We start from the raw sequence: 17,644 nt of genomic DNA, 5'->3' as shown, positions 1-17,644 counted from the left end.
TCCTAGGACTGATTTCCTTATGAGTTTTTTATATATGAGTCAAATCATTTTTTTTTTCATTCAACGGTCCAACGGTTCTACCTAGGATTGAAAAACTAGAAAATAATGGCTGTTATTTGGAACTTAGACTAATAAGTTCTAGTCAGACTTCCTACATTAAACTTCGGTATCAGGTTTTTTGAAATAGTGTTTTTTGAACACCATAAAAGGACTAATAACTATGTATTTTCAGCTGTTGAATTTATTATAAAAGACCGTTAAGGACTGGTGGTGCGACCGAATTTTTTTATTAGGACCGGACTAATATGACTGCAGTCTTTTAAGTGTGTTTTAAACCAATCCAACACTATAACAACAACCGTCTCATACGTTCTTAGCCCGCATTTGACATATTATTTGAGTTTTTTATGTTGTGGGTCGGATTGGTTACAAAATTGACAAAAAAATTAGCCTGTTAGATCTGAGAAAAAACTCGTACAATATTATTCTTAAGGATATAAATACCGAAAATGAAATACATAGGAAAGAGAATATTATAACACATTATTTCTTTTTAGATATAAAATAGGAAATACTTTAATTAAACAATGTTTATTATGTAATAACAGGCTTTAATTTAAAAAAGTGTTTCCTGGGATCCCATACAAAGGCAATTGTCTTGGAAAGTAGAAATGCTAATATACATACATAGGTATGTACATTGCACATATATAAAAAATCAATCAGCTCTCAATTGTCTCTTAAATTATCTATTAACGAATGAATGTATTTACTATCGTATGAATACTAATCTTATATATTTGATAGTTGTAAATAGGTATATTGTTTTGAAATATTGACAATATTTTTCATCTCTGTTGTATATGTATATCTAGACTAAATAAATATATACTTAATATAATATATCCGGGTAGTATGCAAAAAAATAGCTATAAAATAAATCCGCTTATACTTATTTAAGTAGGTTACCCCACAGTCAAATTAACTAACTTTTCTTTTTTGTAAGTCGTTTAATCAAAACTTTCAATACATTTTTTTTCTTGAAGTTCGTGAATGCAACTGATAATAGTTTTCAACATCCATAACAACTCTAACCTTTTTTTTTACAATATACAACTTTATCATATGCACTAATCGTATTGTAAGAAATAATCTCCTTGGCAACCAAAACAGTGACGATCGGACTTGGAGATTTAAATTATTTTATCAACATTTTCGACAATAACCCTCCAGTCTGTAATGCATATACAGAGTTGTCCGCATGGAGTGGCATGAAGGGGCTGTAGACCTCCTCCCGAAAAATTTTGCGTTTTACTACAAAATTAAATATTTGACATTATTTTCTGAAAAATTTAAATTCTTATATTTTTAATCCAATAATTTTACAAATTTGAAATTTTTGTCGAAAACACTTTATTTTCTGAGAGTGGCTATGGACTTTTGAAGTTTTTCTTCAAAAAATCTAATATTTAATTTTTTTTTTAAAGTTATATTAGAAATTGTTTTATAAAATTTTGCTCAGAATACATATAAATTTATAAAAAATTTTGTAATAAATTCCTAAAACCAAAAAATTATACATACATAATCCTGCAGACGTCTCAAATATTTTAAAATAAAAATACCTGAATAGATGCGACAAAACCAATATTAGTTGTTGGTAATACTATCTCTCTAACACCATCTAGGGTACTCTTATGGCAATTATACAGCATGAGATACATACTATTAAAGCCATCTATTACAAAAATCGAAAGTTTATTATAAAAAATTTTAAATTAATTTTTTGGAAAAAATTTAACTTAATGAATATTTGTCCAAAAAAAAACAATAATATTTTATATTAAGCACCTCTACTCCCTGAAGATTCGTTATAGTTAATGAGGATGGTAACGATGATTAATATAAACAATGAAGTCGTTATTTTGCAGTTTCTCTCTTTTTCTGGTGTAATTACATGTAGAATGTACATTGAAGAATAATATAGTCAATAACTTATCTGTATTTATAAATAATGCAACCCTTCAAATTAGTCTTAACATACAGATTACATAGCCATTTTGGAAGGAATAAAGATTGAGTTATTATTTAATTTATTTTCTACATTCGAGGTAACAATATTTTCCTACTAATTGTGTGTGTTCTAATATTCAAAGAACAAGTAATCATCACAGTATAAAAATATTTTCTAAATACTATTTATTTAGTAAGTTATTCGAGGTCACTTATTTATATATATATATTACTAGAGTGTGAATCCTGCATAACTCAGAGTTATTTGTTTAAGTATAATACATAGTTAGTTTTTCAACGCCTATGTTAGTAAGGTTTATTGAATAATCTATTTTTTAAAAAATTAAACTTTATTTATATCTATGGATATTGATGGTCATGTTCAACTTTAAAAATTTATTATAGATAAAATTAAATAGTATAAAACTCTAAGAAAATATTTTAAACTATGTACAAACAGAGATAGTTGAGTAATTTTTTACTTTCGTCTTGAGTTAAGAAAATATGTTCCCTTACTTTTAAATTAGTTTCTAAAATAAAGAGAGAGGGGTGGGGTAATCAAATTTAGCCCTAACTTTTGGATGCAAGACTATATTTAAAGCATCATAAAAAATGGATTTTGGGCTATGAATTTGATGGTTATTATAAATTAAATTTCAAGGTAGGGTAGGTTTTGGTAGTCGATTTTACTTTTTTTCCCACCAATGGATGTACTCATTAAAAAAAGTTGAGCTCAAAACAGACTGTCATTTATAAAAAAATATTTAAAGCAAATATTTTTTCAATATGACGCGCTGAGTGTCCCAGACGCTCGCTGCTACCTCTTTATTTTTTAGAATCTGACACAGTTTTAATATATTGTACACATACTCAAAATTGAGGCATCCACATACAGACAAACTTATATTTATAATTATAAGTAGTATTTGTATATTTATATTTGACTTATATAAAAGAATACAAAATTGAAGTTTCGATAGTCGAGCATGTAATCGTGAGCCTTTTTAGTCAGGCCCGAAAAATTGCTGATGAATTATATTTTTCACATTATTGTAATATTTCAGTCCTTTCAAAAAACCATTAATCTTTCTAAACATTTCTGAAGCAATAAATTTTTTAGTTAATAAGTCTAATTGAAATTTTCATACAACATTCTAGCTACCATGTAATAGAAGCTTTATGATTATTTCCGTCGCGGGTAAAGAACAAATACATCAAATTTAATTTAAAAAACACTCCTTTAGAAAGCTTGCACGGATATTGCCGTTTATTTTGTCAATTTTGGCTACGTTGCCGAAAAAGTTTAGGGAGAAGAAGACAAACACCAAACGTCCAACTGTATAAACTGAATATTATGATTTTTTCACATATAAAAAAAGCTTTAATGTTTCATGATAATAATATGATTGATTAATGAAATATTTGTGTCTATATAAATTAAGACATTTATCTTTAAAATATTGTCTAGCTCTAATTTATTTATTATAATTTATTAATGATACAAATTTTTGGGGCACTAATACTCCTCCGAGTGCCATAGGAGTTTTTATTCTCAACGTATAAACTGGCATATTATAGTTTTCTTAGGCGTTATGGTAATGATTTTCAAGCAAATTCATTTGAATTAAATATACGTTAGAGAAAACTATTAATTGATAAACATTTACTTTTATGTACTTAATTTTTAATTTTCTAATTGAAAGTGATATTGGAGGCACATAAGATATTGTTACTTTTTTAAAGGATTTAAATAAATAATTTATTTTTGATGAAGAGAGTCTAATCAACAACTACTGATTCTAATTCACATAAAACCTCAGATACAAACATTCAAGTAATTTTGAAAACAAATAGTAAAGTGAACGAAATTACAAAAATGATGCAATAATAGCAGGGTAACTTTTAAAGGAATACTAAAGAAAATAGTACCCATATTGAAATTATTGAAATATTTCTGGATGGAAGGAATGAATGATCATACAGGTGAATTAAACTATACAGGGTGTCCACGATAAATTGGAACTATCTTAAAATTCAACCTGCTGGATAAAAATGGAATTGGAGTGTATTTGTTAATATGAAAAAGTTAGACATGATATTAAACAATAAATTTATTCAACATGTCCTCCCTCAGCAGCCACCATCTTCTCCATCCTGCCCCTAAAGGATTTGCATTCCCTGATGACTTCCGCGGAATCGACAGCATTCCACTCCCTCGTAATGGAGTCCTTCAAGGCCGCGATGCTCTTGTGGCTGACCTTGCACACCTCTCTCTCCAACTTCCCCTACCAGTAGTAATCACACCGATTGAGGTCGGGTGAGTTGAAGGGCCAGGTGTTGCGATACCAGAAAGTGATTTCGTGGGAGTTGAGGAGGTTAGTGGTCCTCATGGCGATGTGGGTGGGCGCTGAGTCTTGCTGGAATATGAACTCCCTCCCAGCGGCCATATCCTTCATCCAGGGGATGACGAACTCCTCCATGACTTTGCAGTGCCTTATCGCGTTAACCCTTTCCTTGGGATTGAAGAAGAAAGGAGGCATCACCTCACCGGTGCTGCAGATGACGCGCAGGGTCATCACACAGGCCGTGAACTTTGTGGTGAAGACTGCAGGGACCTCTTCTCTCTCCTCGGCAAGCCACCTGTCATTCTGGACGTTGTAGCTTTTATCGACAGTCCAGTTCTTCTCGTCGGAGAAGAAGATGATTCTTCCTTCATGGCTCTTCAGGTCATTGAGGAGACACTTCCCGTTGGTGAGCCTGGTGGCCTTCATGGATGCCGTGAGGATGCGTTGTTTGGCCATTCGGTATGACCTGTACCCGAGGTCCTCATTCACAGCCTTGAAGACCAGCTTCTTGCTCACTCCACGGTGCTTGGCCAACCTGGACAAGGAAGTCCCAGGTGAAGCCTTGATGGACTTCCAGAGGCCTTTGAGGAAGCGGGGAGTGCAGATTAGGTCACTTCTTATGTTGTGGGCCTTGCGGCAGACCTTCCCCTCAACCTCCCAGGCATGGAAGAGTCGGTACACCGTGGTCTTGGGGTAGTTAAGAAGCTTGTAGATAACAGAGAGCTTGTGTTCCGCGCGAGCCAATTCGAGGATGGTGTCTCTCCTTGCTTGTTCCATAATGACTATTGTTTGTTGTCAAAACAATTGTGGTGGAAGGTATAGTGTATTGTTCACGCAACCTTTTATATTAGTATGATTTAACCCCGAATATCCACATTATGGATCTGGATGAAGTTTAAAGTAGTTCCAATTTATCGTGGACACCCTGTATATGCCCAACAAAATAGCTGAAACTTAATAATAAACCACCCTGAAATATGACTATTTTTTTAAATAAAAGATACAGAAAAAAGAACTTTTGTCATATTATATTACTTGTGATGAAATTTTTAAAAGCCTTTTTCCCTTCTATATATTTTTATTTTGTGCCATTTGTATGGCAAACTTCTACATGCTGAGATTCATACCAAAAAGGGAAAAGTGAGCCAACAAGCCCAACTTTCCCCTACATTACAGTTCGTAAATTAGCAGCCAATTAACATTATCCATTCAGCAGGCTTATCAAAGAATTTTGTTTTTATATTATCTAGTATGTATACAGATTCATATAATATGTTTGAGTTATACTAAAATATCATCATCAATTATTTCAACATCAAAAAATAAATAAAAAAAATGATTAATCGTAAAGATAACTATTATTATTTTATGCGTCCTTGGGCAATAAAAGCTCGTTTACATATATATATATATTACTTACTGTTAAAAAAATCACTCAATATCTTAGAAGTATCCATTCATTAAGTCAACATACATTAGTAAAAACGTTGAGTAACATATACAGGGTGAACCCTGAATAATGTACCAAAATAAATACTGATATTATGCATACAGATTTAATGATATCGTTGTTTTTGTCATACATTTTTGGTGATCCTTCATTTACGAGAAAAGAGAGAATCATCAACAGAAATGAAATTACTCAGGTTTTAAAGTCTGGCACGCCTCCAAACATTGCTTTTAGTGATGATAAAGTTTTTTCTTATAAGCTAAATTCTAATCAAAGAGTGATTTGGCTTTAGACAAAAAAAGATTTACTGTAAACAAAAAACAGACACATTAATGACCTTGGTCCCATCAACAGATCCAAAGACGTCTCTTATTTTATTACATCCGGTGGTCAAAACTAACAGCATTGAGTACATGAGGATAATCTTGTAGAAAGTTATCCAGTAATTTGCCATCTTCCATGTTTGGGATACCTTTCAACTATGTCGTGCTCACTCTCACACGTCCAATATGACGCAAATTTAGTGCAAGACTCATTTCATAGCTACTTTTAGCTTCAATCAGTACGAGTTAGAATCTAATGGATTTTGAAACCTGATTAGTTTTGTAAAACAGGGACTGCAGGATTGTCCACCGGATTATATCTATACATTATTATTATTTTTTTTTTTTTTTGGGGGAAAGGAATGGTTTTTTAGAAAAAAAAATTAAAAATCCATACTTTAAAAACCAAAATTTAAAGTTGTTTACAAAAAAAAAATAAACAAAAAAGTTAACAAAATTTCAAAAATCAAACTTTTTTGCAAAATTCAATTTTTTGGTAAAAAATTTCAAATATTTTTATTTATTTTAAACATTTCTAAAATCCACGGCTATTCACAAAAAATAAAAACTTCAAATATAAAATTTAATTATAAATATTTGAAATATTATATTTTTTCAAATAAGATTTCAGAAATCCACAGCTTTTCCAAAAAAAAAAGATTTAATTTCGAATATTAAATTTTTGAAAATCTTCTGCATAATTTGCCCCAATTATCTTCCCTATATAGAAAATAAATCTATAAAAAAGGTTAGTACCTCTAATTTCAGATAAAATATTTTCATTCTAATCAAAAAGCAATCTAGTAAAAAGTAGAAATTCCTTAATTTGGGGGGAGAGGCTACATCCCAAAAGGGCATCCCTGGACTGCAAGGAGCTTCTTCTAAATTTTTGATTTATATAAATCATTCCATTTTAGCCCTACGATGCTTAGTTTAACATACTTAAAGCTGAAATTTTTGCAAAAAGCAGATATATTTTAGAATATTTTGTATCCTCAATTGATATATGTAGTCTGTCAACACAAAATAAAGTTGGAATATTTTTCTCCAAATGATTTGTAAATTATATTTGTATTTTATAACAAATTAGTGTCAATTTCTATTAAAAAAATTATTCTTATTGATCCTTTGGGTGTTTGCATATTAAGTAGCCAAAATTGGTTTTCACAATTAAAGGAATGAGAAATTGTCTTGGTTTATTTAAAAGGACATATTTGAGCTTATTTAAGTATTTTAAATTAAATAAATGTTTCAAACTATAACAAATGTGTTTTTGATTTATATTACAAATTGGAATACACAGCCTATAATTTTACTCAATATTAATGAAATATTGGGATGTATTTTTTCCTATTAGGGATTTTTGTTCAAGATCATGTGTGTCATATGTCGACACACCACATATTTAATTTCAAGAGATAAGGTATTTAATTTTAGAAATATAAAAGTTACAAAGTACATTATTTTAGTAGTATATACAAAAAAAAAAGAAAAACTTAAATGAACGGAAGAGTTTTCATTAAATAACGCCTAATTAAATAATAAGTAAACGCTTTTTGGACATTTATGTGATAAAAGAAAAATGAGAAATTCTATAATGTTTTACCTGTTGTTGAATGTTTTGATTGAGTACTATGTATATTTGGATATTTGCAACAAAAAGAGTAGGTTGTAAAATTTGGTAATTCTACAGACTTTAATATCAACTTTTTAAATAAAACACGAGTTATAAGAATTTAATATGACCATAAATGGATCCAAAACTTTTCAATTATTTAAATGCACTTTTGAGTGGTCAAAACTTGAATCACAATAATGAAACTAAATTTTTTTAATGATATAAATATATATGTTCATCAAAATTATATGCCTAATTATATTTTCAAATTGTGTTGATATATTAGTGTGGCTCAGTATATCGGTATTATAGTGATACTCAAGTATTGATTCATTTAAAATGGTATTATACTAAATTTTTATTGTAACCAGTAGTTGTTTTCATCCAAATTTGGATTCACTCCGAGTTGCCAGTATGTCATCAACGTGTTACACTATGGGCATGGCCTTCAAGAGCTGCCAATCTGTACTCTGACGTTTTTATTGCATGTAAAGGAGGAGTATCGAATAACAAATATAGCTAAATATAGTATTTCAACATATCACAAATTGGGATTGAGTTGTCTTTTCTTTCGTTCATAAAAATCCAATTTTTTGTAATTAAGTTATGTTACTGAAATTTTTGGGCACTAAATTTCTGAGATATTTCATAAAAAAAAGAAAATTTTAAATGCAGATGTTGTAAATCTTGTGTGCTTGCGTGTTATATTACTCATGTCCAATGCCTATAATCCCCCATCTTGCGTGCTGCAAGTGATGTATGCTTTGTATGAACTAAAAGATTAATTGATTCTAACTAATATATTGTCTATACCTACATTTCTCAAACTTTTTTCAGCCAAGGCACCTTTCAAAAGTACATAATCTCAAGGCACTCCCAGTGTAATATTTAATTGTAAATTATACCTTATACCCTAAATGCAAATTTCATGTATATATAAAAATTTAATTGTCGTTGCCTGTCCTCTTTTTAGCTTTACTAGTATCTACCCTAGCGACCCAAGAGTAGGTAGGTGAGGGCTTGCAGAAAGTTGGCAGAGTTATCAATTCACAGTAAATTATGTCCAGTTCTTGTGGGCATCTTTTTTTTTAGAAAAATGATCCATAGTGATATTGCTTATCTCCCCTGCTCTATGTCTAATCATTTTTTTGCGATATAGATAAAAAAACATGCTGCATAACGTCACATTTAAATACACGGCATACAATAAAACACTGAATTTTTTGATAAATTGCAAAATTGAAGAAAGTATTTTACTTTTGATATTGTTCCAACGACAGATGTTTCATTAACTAACACTATCAATCAAATAGGAATAACAACAAATCAAACCACAGTGTGAGGAGGGATCAGGTTTTTTATTTTGCTTTAAGCTAAAAGAAACCCCTGAGACACAAGTTTTCTTTGTTTTTTTCTCAGATTGGTTTTCAGAAGCAAGATATAATAATTATACACAATATATTGTATAACATATTGATGCATTTCAAGAACCGTTATTCGTAGATTTATACCTTTAATTAATGTTTCATTTATTGCTTTTGTTTTAACGAAAATAACAAAGCCATTTTAGTACAAAGTCAATATTCATCATTTACTTATTTATTTTCAGCTTATACAATAAAGGGTAGACATTATTAGAGCCCAATCAAAAAATTAAACTACTCATAAATTATTATTGATTGTCTTAATTCATTTTTACATGTTTAATATTGTAAATTGGCCAATATTTCATTCAATGTCCTTGTCCTTGCTCATGAAAATTTGGTGGGGCTGCTTCCTCACTAGTGTTGTGTCGGTTTTTATTTGTTAGGTCTAGTCTAGTCTGTGGACAGGTCCTATCGGTTTTTGGATTTTTTCCAAGAAATATTGATAGTTTGTTCAGCCGAAAATGATATATGTGATATGTATTAAGAGCATTTAATATATCCTCCTAAAAATATTTACGTTTTATTATAATGCAATATCATACGAACATCCTAAATGGTCACTTAGTCACAAGATTGATTCAATTATAACAATCACTTATTTACTCTTTTGAAATACAGCCAAAAGAAGCCTTAAAAAAGGGACTAATTATCAATTTCCGAATTAATAAGGAAAGAGCGTTCACAGGAGGTGGCTGGAGGGGCTGTATCCCTCCCCCCCTTATTTTTGCTTTTCCTACAAAATTTAATTAAAATTTTACAAATTTTTTCCCCAAAATTTAATTTGGATTTTTAAATTTATCAGCAAATCATTTAATTTTTCTATTTTTTTCAATAATTATATATCAAAAATATAATTTATATTTATTGCGAACAGTTGTGTATTTTTGAATTTTTTTTAATATATTTTTTTAACAGCTTTAGGTTTTTTTTGACATTTTAAAATTTAGTTTGAGTAATTTTTTTGCAAAAGTTTAATTTTTCAAATTTTTATCCAAAAGATGTATTTTTTTGTAAATTGTTCTTGTTTTTTGTCATTTTTTTCCAAAAAATTTAATATTTAAAAAAAAAACAGAAGTTAATTTTTGGATTTAACAAAAAAATTTAAAAATCGAGTGCCTATAAAAAGGGATGATATTTTCATGATTATTAATAAACCCCTAATCGTCGGAGCTCCAAAAAAGTTTCTCGATTAATGTCTCTAATAATAATTAAGAAGTATTAGTTGAAGAGTAATGATCCGTAGAACACTTAATTTCGAGGAGAAAAAGTTATAAATTCTTCATGTTTGTTTTATTCTAACCATATGTATGTACGTTGTGAGTTAAAACTTAAGCAATCTTCAACTAAAATCAAGAAAAGAAGACATTTTTTTCTTTCGACGGGATTGCCCATAAGTGGTTTATATTTTACACATGACTACTGAGTTCTTAAATGAATACTACAAAATCAGAATTAAAGATTAGGAATTACCTTGTAATGTCACCGCCTACACATAAATTTCACTTAAAAATGGAGTACTTTATCGCTAAAGTACTATTTATTTTTTAGGAAGCAAGAAGTAAAAACTGTCGGTTACCCCCTTGTCTGGACAAACTCCTCTTTAGATCCCACGAAGTACTGGAGAGGTTCGATATGAATGGAAATGGAATTGTCTTATAGTTTTGTTTTTAATTTAATTATTAAGTGGATTTTGGTAAAGATGTGATTATCTTTTTTCATTTACGCATGATTATTTTTTTTATTTGAACCTTGTATAACAAATGATTGTGACTGTTATTAATTTAATTAATTTTTTTTTATTTTGTGATGAAGTTGCTCTGTGTTTTTGGAAATAAATGTACAGAAATAAAGTATTTGTCTAGTTCACTTTTTATATCACAATTAAATACAATTCATAGTCATTTTACAGTCAATTATAGGTCTTGTGTTCAAACTTCTAGGACAAATTTAAACACACAGGAATGATGACAGAAATTTACAGCCTTCATTTGATTTATGCGGCTTGATTTGCCTGCGATATGGCCCTTTCTATTTAGATTTTATTGTGATTATGAATGTTTCTTTTTCAAGAGTCATTTGCAACGCTTCCAAAAGATTAATTCGAATATATATTGTTAATAGAAATTGACAATAGTAATTTGTCTAAGAATATAAATACAATCCAGGCTACATTTTGAGAAAAAAATATTATAGTTTACTTTTATGTTGGTGAGCTACATATGTATTTCTTCCATCCTATCAATTAATCAGCATAATTTGTTTACTGAAATGGACAATAATATTTTGTGTAGAATACAAAAATAGTGCATACTCAATTTTGTAGAAAATCATTTTAGCTTGTGTTTATGTTGACGAGCTACAAAATTTGTATTTCTTAGTTATGACTTATGATGATCAATATAAAATAAACAGTACAAATACTAAGCATTATTATTTTTATTTACAATCTGTTCTCAACAATTAATCAAACATGAATACCATAAATAAAATATATAAATATTTTGGCGGAAGTCGCCAAGAATAGGAGAAGAAAAATAAAATGCATTTAATCACAGTTTTCTTAGCTACTCTGTCATCATCATCAAATCAATCTATCTTCTTATTAAGAATTTCAAAATATGCCAATCTATGTAGATACTAAATATATACCTAATACCCATAAATGCAAAGATGGAGAACAAGGTAAGTACAACTTATTTTATATGCATAAATCTCAAACAAATTACGTTGTTCTTTTTTTGAATGCATAGGGGAGACTGGAGTTACAACAGAGTGTTTTTCTTGAAGTATTAGAAAAGCTACATTCACAAAACATGTGAATATAAATTCTAACTAGCAAAGGGTTACCCAGATTGCTCGGGCTAGCGTTAGGGTATTCTTACAGGCATTATAATATAGTGCCTGTATATTATATGAAACTTACTATTTACACATTTTTTTACAAAGGTGTTATATACTTGAAATAACTTTCCAACATAACGAGTGCTCCAATAAAATCTGATAACTTAGAACTTTAAGCTTTCAACAAGATATAATTGATTAATTAACAATATAATTGCAACAAAGGTAAAACTAGAAACCCATAAGTGTCTGAGCTCTTTTAATCAAGACCGTAGCGAAAGGCCCTTCACTCGTTGCAAATGTAATCCTCTGTGGCTTTGATTGGCTCGGTGTTTGGGATGACAGAAACTCCAGGCATACACCCAAAAGGTGTAGTTGAGGGTGTTTGCTTAGGTCTGCAATGGGACCAAAAGTGTCCAAAAGAGTTCAAAAAAACTGTGGCCTCTTCCCACTCATAAAACAATTTTCCACTTATTTATTAATAGCTCTGTGAACAGTCTGGTTTGAAATTCAAGGATATTGTCCATGAGCCCTGAAGGAGATTGCATGGGCTGTCTTTTTTAATTTATTCAGTTTGGCCTTTTGACGGAGCTCCTCTTTCTCTCCAACGTTTTTAACTTGCTGACAGCGTAGATGGTGGTCCTGATGACGCCCAACTGCTTGGAAATGGACTAGTGGGAATTCGTCGATCACATTTAAGTGTCATTTTCTCGACTTGTACGTAAGCTAAACGGTTCAAGTTTGTTTTGTTTTGTAACTAATTGGTTATGCTTTAACATATCGAAATATGAATTAATTTTAATGACTCAGCCTTACTTAATTATTGAATTAATAAGTGTTCAGATTTCAATGGACCCTCTGTTATACATATGCATAAATAAAAATTTGCCTAGATGAGAAATCCATTATTTATTTTTGTAAAAAAATTGCCAAATTAAAATTATTTAACTCCTGAGTTGTGAACTTCCTTTTCTATTACAATTAAAAACTGATTGAAACATTCGTGTGCGCTCATGACTGACGGAAAGTAACCTTCAGAATTTGTTGTGAAGTTATAATAGTTACTCCTTGGGGGACTCAGAATAGAGTTGAGGATCGACATTAGAGTAATTCTTAACATATTTTTTAACATCCCTAAAGCACAAACAGTTTTAATCAAAATCTATAATACTTATCAGCGATCTACAATAGTAAATTGATTAAATTTTAATCTGCAGGACTACATTTAAAATTAATAAATTAACATCATTAAGGTGTATTATTGTATTCATCAAAAATATTCTTTTGTTTAATGTTAAATATTACAAATTCATTTTCGATATAATTTTAGTTACAACTTTTCCTGGTTACAAAGACATTTGTAAATAAGAGGGGTTGCATTCAAATGCAATTTGTGAAAAATGTTTTGAAGATGTGGTCTTAATTTTTTGTTATGTCAAAGTTAAACCACCTTTGAGATTATTAACTCAAAACCAAAAATGTTTCCAACTTTTCCCGGCTCCCCTAAATATGTGTTGTAGTGATGTGCTTTCAGAAATTGATAATGGAATTGATTTCTTGATATGACATCGCATGTAAGTTTATAAAGATTTTTGTTTTATAATTTGATAAATCAAAGTTTATTTTTGTTTGGTCTCGGATGTCTTCAACCCATCACTAATGCGTGGTATTATTGATTGTAAGCATTTACTGTAGACTGAGTATTTTTGTTTTTGTTCATTGGAATATAACATATTTGTATTATTTTTTTACAGTTATTTTCTTTGTCTTTCTCATTTAATGGATTTTTATTAGCCATTAGCCGTAATGACGTTGTTGGTCACTTTTGAGTCAATTCTGAAAACAAAAACGGATTGTTATTTATCTATAAAAATTAGAGATAATTTATACAACGAAAAACAAAATGGTTCTGGAAATAATAAAATAGTTACTCATCTCCAGATTAAATTTTTGATTACGTGTGATTAAAATCTAATTCCTATACAATCATAAACATCGAGAGAAAAAAAAGGGACTTATAAAATTATTTTTCATTAAGCAAAAAAAAAATCCTTTTTTCTTAATTTCTTCTTTTTCTTATCCCATCCTGTTTTTATGTTGACTTGTCATATATATAATCGATGAAGCGAAGTTTATCGGAGTAAATGAAAAATAGTGACATGAGGTGCACTATATACAGTGCCTTTGATGAATATCATAACATATGTTGTTCTTATAAATATCAATGTAGTCGTATTAATGAACTATTGCAGGCGTTTTGCTTGAAGCATCGAATGTGTATACAGAGTAGACTATATAAAGTGATCCCCGATATACAATTGGTGCAAGCTATCTATGCTACCACTTTAGTATACATAGTCTCTACGAAGCTGCCAAATGCATTATTTACAATGTTCCCATGGCTTTAAAGGAGTCTGATGGGTCGTGATCAATTGCATGGACGATTCATTATCACTCTGAAAGCAAAAAACATATTCCAGACTTCCAGAAGGCAGTTGCATTCCTGAATGTGGCGTCCTTGATTTTCGGATCTGAACTCTTAGACTATTATGAGTGAAGCGTCTTGGAGGGAGAACATACACATAACACTGTCGACTTCTCTTGTGGCTTCCATTTTCAAAGCAGTTTCCAACAAGGACAAGGAGTTCGTCATCCAGGACTGTGCCAATTTGGAGGATGTGGTTGAAGCTGGAGATATTATAGTTGAGTGGTTGACTTCATTATGACCCCTATATCTTGGAACAAAGGATTGGTGAATTGATGAATTTATTTTGGGATATAAATTTCAGTATACCCCATCCTTAAATTTTCTGGATTTAAAATCCCCACCGCATAATTAAATTATAGTTTATTATTGTTTTTGAATATTTGGTTGACGCCTAATAACTCCGAGCAATGTACATCATAAATAATTCATCAATTGAAATGTTAGTAATGTATAATAAAGTAGACTTGTAGAATTTTCTTACACATCATGTACAAAACATATACATGGACTAAATAAATAAGCGTATCCTAGTGCTGACAAAAAAAGTAAGGTGTCAAGTAAAGTGTGCAAAAATTAACATATTAATTTGTATGGCAAAAAAAGCTTGATATTGAAGTTTTATCAATTGTTCTACTACTTTTAAATCAAGTAAGAACTTTATCTTTACTACGTAAATAATTTATGTAAATATTTACATAGTACAAAGTACATATGAATAGAAAATGTATATACATCAGTAAACGTGTTTTCAAATCAATCAATAAAGACACTCTGAAGGACAAAATAATGTCAAATTATCTCTTCATGTTTTTAAATAGATCTTTGGTTTCATTTTGAGCTTTGTAACGTCCAATAGGACCATAAGGTCATCTCTAAAAAATAAACATTTAGTGGTTTATGATATGTATATCAAGAATAAACAAGCCCAAAATATTTTTTCTTATTCATAATGTGTCTGTTAAGAAGTGATAAAGTGTTTAATCATCATTTTACAGTCTACAAATATGTTATAAATAGTTATGGATAGGGCTGTAAATTATAAGTATTTTTGGTATCTAAAAACCCAAAAATTAACATATTAACCATTACATTTAATAAATATTTAAAGCGACAGCAGCTTAGCTGTTGCAACGTTTCATTAATTAGCTGTGGGATTAAGGAAATAAACACAGACCCACTTTGTATCAACTTAGATATGGGAAGGAATATCTTCATTTTGGATCTTCAACTCTACTCTTAGTCCATTAAGGTCGTAAACTTATAAATCCTCAGCGTTATAATCCGTCGTTCATGAGTTCACGTAGTCACACTTTATACTCATTTCTTTATTTTTTGATAAACTGTAAATTATAAAGACATTGTATACTCAAGTTTCAATTATATTGAAGATTTTTATCTAAGATAAATTTTTTAATTGTTGCACAAGTACGAATCAATTCACCTTCTAATGTATGTAGGAATCATGAATTATTTTCGGACTATTTTACGAATGTATACTGTATAGTTGTATGACTAGCTTAAAATTTATTAATTAGTATCAAAATGTAAGATAAATACCTTTCATTTGATTATATTTATTATTTACTATCTCCTTCCGTGTTTTCCAGGCGTCCCAGCAGAGCAGGAGCAGAAGGTGGGAGAAAAACATGTTGTACTATTTATTTGAAGACCTTTTTCTTCACATCAGCCGCCTTTTATATAATCAAAAAACTGTACTAGAATAGATTACCACAAGTATCATGTGGTTGCACATAATTTATTGCTATGAACTTTTGTATATTTATACCTAATCTTCAAACATTTCTCATTTTCAGAAAAAGAGGTTTAGTGATTTATATTGTTTTCTTCTTTGGGAGAGAAAAAATAAAAGTAATTTTTGTGCTGCCAAATTTAATTTATCAAGGCATTTTCACTCGTACAAACAAGGCACATTTTAAATCACTGAACTTCTTTATTTCGAAAATGAGAATTGTCGAGGTTTGAGGGTTTATACTATGGAAAATTAGCAGAAATTAGTTGTACATTCGTCCGTTTTAAAATTATACAATTTGTATACATTCACGCGTATGAGGAATGTGATAACCCAAGTTTAGCTTTCCAGGGAGGGTTGTTCAATTCTTCTTTTAGATGGATATGTTCTCTGCACAACAATTTAGATAAAATTCACTTAATTTAGAAATAGAACAATATTATGAACAAGTTTCCGTTTCTGATCATAAAAATCTATTTTTTATCAACATTAGTCGCACCCCTATGATTGTACATAATTATTAAAGCTATACAAGCTCATAATTTCTTTACACAGTAAATGGACAACATTTATTTTTGTATCTAGCAAATAATTACTTTATACTATTTTGTGCAAAGGCCTATCCCCAGATTTTTAATCGATTTTTTCCCAATTATACAATGGAAAATATATGTAATTATTACTTGTAGTAATAACCCATTTTATGGGGCCGTTATCGAATGTTGATGGGGGTAATCCTCCATAAATAAAAAAGATCATCGTTTTCTATGTATTTGTTTTGTTTATGTGCAAAAAATTAAAGAAATGGTGTACATATTATAAGTAACTCAGATCCGGAGAAATCATTTTGTATGTGTGTGTCGTTAAATACATTTGTAATGTTATATACACATATAGTAAAGTATTAGTGTTGAGACATGGTCCGAAACCAAATTTATTTTGGTACGGTCAATTTTTTTACATGTCCATTCAAATACTCTGTATTATTTGTAGAGTTTTCAACATTTATTCAGAAAAAGTTGAGTTTGAGGAAAGAAAGAAAAATGGCAGTTGTTACGAGTGTCAATTACATCTGTAGTGTTCATGGTTTATTGTCAATAATAAGTAGCTCATAGACTGAAACAAAGGAATCCGATAGCAGTTGTAGGCGTGCTCACTCACCTCAACGAAAGTTGCAACTCGACTTATAAGTATTTTTTCTTCTCAAGAAAAAATTTGGAATTTAACTCACTCGTACTAATTAAAGGAGAATAAGTTTTACCTACCCTTTTGTTCAAAATGCTATAAGTACTTCCCAGATCGATTTTTTCCCAGTTCGACCTCAAAATATTTCTTCTTGATCACTTTGAAACTCTGAACTAAAGTTTAAATCGTAACTCATAGACGTTC

The sequence above is a fragment of the Lepeophtheirus salmonis genome, chromosome 3, assembly GCF_016086655.4.
Source record: "Lepeophtheirus salmonis chromosome 3, UVic_Lsal_1.4, whole genome shotgun sequence".
In the NCBI taxonomy this organism is placed as follows: domain Eukaryota; kingdom Metazoa; phylum Arthropoda; class Copepoda; order Siphonostomatoida; family Caligidae; genus Lepeophtheirus; species Lepeophtheirus salmonis.
This window is presented reverse-complemented; position numbering follows the sequence as displayed.